This window comes from Saccopteryx leptura, chromosome 10, assembly GCF_036850995.1.
Source record: "Saccopteryx leptura isolate mSacLep1 chromosome 10, mSacLep1_pri_phased_curated, whole genome shotgun sequence".
Lineage (NCBI taxonomy): Eukaryota > Metazoa > Chordata > Mammalia > Chiroptera > Emballonuridae > Saccopteryx > Saccopteryx leptura.
In genome coordinates, this window is record NC_089512.1 from 29683445 (window position 1) to 29688878 (window position 5434).

The 5434-nt window shown below is 38.3% G+C and overlaps 1 pseudogene; it reads left to right on the forward strand.

The window, feature by feature from the left end:
• Positions 1-211: 211 nt before the first annotated feature.
• LOC136381832 (nucleoporin p54-like) lies at positions 212-2606 on the forward strand (annotated as a pseudogene).
• Positions 2607-5434: the final 2828 nt, after the last annotated feature.

Consider the following 5434-nt stretch of genomic DNA (forward strand, 5'->3'; position numbering starts at 1 on the left):
GTTTTGAGATCCCATTTTCAGGTAATACTGTGCTGTTTGTCTGGAAACCACATTTTTTAGAATAATTATAGAAAGTGGTAGGGGCATAGCAAGGCATACACAGCGTCCGAAGCCACACTCCATAGCCCGGGGGTTCTCAACTTTGCACAGTAGAATCATCTGGAGAGCTTTGAAAAATCCTAATGCTCCTGAGCTTCTAGCACCAGCAGGAATGGCTACATGGTTCCTGTCCCTGCGCTCAGAGAGGAAAGGGCTGGGGGGCCTCTGGGCACTGCCCTGGGTCCCCTTCCATCCCAGCCCCCAAAGGGCAGGAGCCTTCACTCAGCCCCTGTGGCCCTCACTCGGGGGCTTCACACTCCCGCTCCTGCCTCCTGCCTCCTCCTCCGCTTCCCTTCCTCGTTTGGAGCAAAGTCAAGGTGGGTTTGGAGGATCTGGAAAATCTACAACAGCAGGCTCCGCATTCAGCTTTGCTGCCCCAGCGAACACAGGCGCTACCGGACTCTTCCGTGGTGCTCAGAACAAAGGTTTTGGATTCAGAGCTGGTTTGGGCACAACTGGAACTAGTACTGGTTTAGGTACTGGTTTGGGTACTGGTTTGGAATGAGGGTTGGGGGGATTTAATACACAGCAGCGGCAGCAGCAACAAACTATATTAGGAGGTCTCTTCAGTCAGCCTTCATAAGCTCCTGCCCAGTCCAACAAATAGATACTACAATGCCCCAATGCTGTTAGGAGATGAGAGAGAGATGCTGTTTTGGCAAAATGGAATCAGTTGCAGGCCTTTTGATGAACAGAAAAGGATAATTCAACAATAACATTCCACTGGGGAAATTTGCATAAGAAAATCCCTTTACCCAATTTAAGGCAGAGAGTTATAGTTGTAAACCCAATAAGAAAGATAAAGATGGCCGGACCAGGCAGTGGCTCAGTGGATAGAGCGTCGGACTGGGATGCGGAAGACCCAGGTTTGAGATCCCAAGGTCGCCAGCTTGAGCACGGGCTCATCTGGTTTGAGCAAAGCTCACCAGCTTGGACCCAAGGTCGCTGGCTTGAGCAAGGGGTTACTTGGTCTGCTGAAGGCCCGTGGTCAAAGCACATATGAGAAAGCAATCAATGAGCAACTCAGGTGTCACAACAAAAAACTGATGATTGATGCTTTTCATCTCTCTTTGTTCCTGTCTGTTTGTCCCTATCTATCCCTCTCTCTGTCTCTGTTAAAAAAATAAAATAAAAAAAAATAAAGATAAAGATGGATTAATGGTTTTAGTTCTCAGCAAAAAAGAAACAGATATTCAAAGCCAGCAACAACAATTGGTAGAAAGAATGACTGCATAAAGATTTGGGAGGAAACCAGACCCTTATAAGGTGACCAATCATCCTCCTTTAGGGAGGACAGTCCTTCTTTTGTAAATTCCATCCTCCCTCGAAAAGTGTCCTCCTACATGTCCTCCTTTTTGATATTGGAAGACTAATTTGTAAATGTCCGTATTCGATCGATGCAGAGTCGATCCACTGCGTGGGATGTGACGTATTTGTATCTAAATGAGTACTTTTTTCTTACAATTATTATTAAAAATTAACAGGCATATAAGCATAATTACAATATAAAATATTGCAAATGTTTTTATTATGCATTTATCATATTATAGTGTACTATTGTTGCAATGACTAAAATGTTTCTTTTATTTACAATATTGTTCTCTTCAATTTATTTTTGTCCTCCTTTTCATTGTAAAAAAGTTGGTCACCTTACCTTACAGTAAATGTAGAGGGTAAACATTGCCAGATGATCAGACAGAAGTCGTCAGTTACGTTGTTGAGCAGTCTCCAAATGGTACTTCAAGAGTTCCAGCTATAACGCTATATGCCCACTTTGAACAAACCAATATAAAGGCACAATTGCGGCAACCTGATGTAGCCCTCTCTATGACCAGAACAGAACTTTCTCCTGCACAGAAAAAACAGCTTCTACAAAATCCTCCCACTGGTGTTGATCTTATTTTCTGGGAACAAGCCAACGTGGATAACCCTGATTCTGAAAAGTTAATTCCTGTACCAATGATGAGTTTCAAAAAACTTCTTCAAAGACTGAAGTTTCAAGGTCAGATAACTAAGCAGTATCAGACAAAATTAGATATTGTATCCTCAGATACTGGTGAATTACAGAAGAGTCAAACTAAAACTACGGCCAAAATTGCACAGTACCGGAGGAAACTCACGGACCTTTCTCGTAGAACCTTACAGATCCTAGTCAAATAGGAAATTCAAAGGAAGAATAGGTATGCCATCCTAGCTGATAAAGAGCAGTTGTGAGGTCAGCTAGGTACAATTCAGCACGAATTAAATGCACCCTACTCAGTTTAAGGGCTGACTACATGAACTGATATCCCAAATCAAGATGCAGAACCATTTTGAAGCAGTCAGATCTGAAGAAAGATATTATACAGATGCAGAGCTGTTATAAAAATTCAAACAGCATTTGAAACAACAAAAGAGGAGACCTTAACCACTTGGTTAGCATTATAAAAGATGATCTAGGAGAGATAAAGTTGGTAGAACATGGATTGAATGAAACCATCTGCATCAGAGGTGCTGTTTTTAGTTGACAGATGACAAATTCATGTTAAAGGCTTGTAAAATGTATCTTCTTGCAAATCAAGCCTTCCCTAAATGAAACTGACCACATAGAGGAACAAAAAGAAAAAAATCCTCTCCTGGTTTGGTTATTGAGACGTCACAAATTATTGTTCTTCAGATTTGAAATGTCATTTCACACTCTTCAATGACAGCCTTTGAAAGATTTATATCTAAAATTGTTATTTACTTTAAGAAGTATATAATTACCAAAATATGTACTACCGTACATCTTTATAAGAGAGATTTTCTTAAAAATGATCTGTGTTTAATGATTATTCTCCACTGAGCCTGTATTCTGCTTTTCATAGCAAGTAAATGGAAACTATCTACTTTGCACATAAAATATAAGACTATTTTGGCTGTCAGAGATTTGTACTTCAGATTACAAATACCCATCAGTTTTTATATTTATGGATTCATCTGTAGGAGAAGAAAATCTGATAGTATTTAATGATTAATGTGGTTTTCTTTTCATTCTATAAAGATTTGAAAATACATTGTTGTATTATTTCACTTATTTGGAATTTACAGAATACAAGCAATTAAGATATAACAAATTACATTTTATCATTTTTGCAACTTTTTCTTTAAACCTTTGTATTTCTTTTCTTTTGTGAGAAAAAGAGACAGAGAGAGACAGACAGGAAAGGCGAGAGATGAGAAGCATCAATTCATAGTTGTGGCATTTTAGTTATTCACTGATTGCTTCTCATATGTGCCTTGACCAGGGGGCTCCAGACAAGCCAGTGACCCCTTGCTCAAGCCAGTGACCTTGGGCTTCAAGCATTAAGGCAGACAGGTTTTATTATGAGGATGGAGGTTCTCAAGAAACAAAAAGTAGCATCAGACACATTAATACACAAGGCTCCCAGAAAATCATATGGTTATATATGCTGTACTTGTTTGCACAGCATACTCTTGGAAATTGTCTTCTCTATAAATACCATCAACAATGACAACAGAAACATACAAAATCAATTAGCAGGGCCACATCTGCTGAGATTTATGTCTAAATGAGGTAGGTCCTATGCAAAGGTGGAGGGTAACCATTCAGTTTTTGAAATACACAATAATAAATACATTCTTCAAAGTCAAACCCCTACATTACTATTATTTATAAAACTGTAAGATGCATTTAATATTACACTCACAAGGCATGCTTGCTTGTGAGTACAAAGGCAAGACATTCACTTTGATTTCCATCATACAATTGCCCATTTTCCAAACATCGAAGCTCAAGGACATTTCAGTGTTATTTCCATTGTGTTGTTGAATTTACTCCATCAACATTACACCTGGTTCATATATCAACATTAAACAAAATCATTAAACACAGATTCTTGAACAAATTTGAGTTAGTGGACACATAAAATGACTTCTGGTTTCCCGGTCAGATTAGGTCAGATTAGGTTAGCACCTTCCAGAAAAGGAAAGGAAAAAGAAAGGCAGATCAAAAATCAGAACAGCCTGACCAGGCAGTGACACAGTGGATAGAGCGTCGGACTGGGATGCGGAAGGAGCCAGCATCAAGACCCCGAGATCGCCACCTTGAGCGTGTGCTCATCTGGCTTAAGCAAAAAACTCACCAGCTTAGACCCAAGGTCACTGGCTCAAGCAAGGGATTACTCGGTCTGCTGAAGGCCCGCGGTCAAGGCACATATGAGAAAGCAATCAATGAATAACTAAGATGTCGCCACGAAAAACTGATGATTGATGCTTCTCATCTCTCTCTGTTCCTGTCTGTCCCTATCTATCCCTCTCTTTCTCTTTGACTCTCTCTCTCTGTCCCTGTAAAAAAAAAAAATCTTAAAAGCAAAACAAAACAAAAAAATCAAAACAACCAGACCTGACATCCTTCCAAAGACCTTACCTATCTCTCCCCTTCTCAGGCCCTGATTCCCAAGTTTAGGATTTGACCAGCTATTCTTTCTTCAATTTCTTTTTTTCTAATTTTTTTTAAAAATTAAATTTAATGGGGTGACACTGATCCATAAAAGTAAAAAAAAAAATTTTACTGTCTCATGAAATCTCCAGGTAGTGAACTCTAGAGAAAAAAAGAATAGTTAAGTAGGCTAAACAATACCCACGATAAGGGCTTATTCTGGCTCAGATGATAGCACCATGTGACCTTTTTCAAACAATCTCATCCTTGTTCTTTCATCCAAAAAGAACGTCTGAAAAAGGAATACAGAAGTAGCAGTCTTATTCCAAATAAAAGGTAAATCCAGTTCTTCAAATCTGGTATTTCATCTGTGATGTTCTTCATTCCGATATGGATATTTTACCTGAACTTTAAATTTGGTTATGTACTTCACCAAATTGCCAGATAATTACAAGTGCCCTTATCAGTTGGTTGTGTTGATTTACCAACTGAAAGTTTCTTTTCTATCAGACTTCTTTCCATTTTTAATTCTAATTTTTATAGATTAAAGATGCAGGCCCTCCCCAATTTTTCACAAGTAAAAACGTCTTATTCTGTTACTGCCTTGGCAAAGGTAATTTAAAACTGTTATTTGTGATGAATATTATTTGAGCAGCTTGTATCATTTTTAGGCTGGTAAAATTAATTAGACAAAATTGTAGCTCATAAAGTTAGAAGAAAAATAGAAAAGTAATATGTATAAAATAATGGGAAAAATTAAACAATAGGGTATGAATTATTAGGATCTAAGTAATTCCCATAATGCATGTCTGGTTAAATATTATAGTCAGTTAATAAAAAAAAATGTAATGTCAGATAAAAAGATGAGAAATAAAGGCAAATGAACTGGTCATTTGGCCTATACCACCAGAAGAC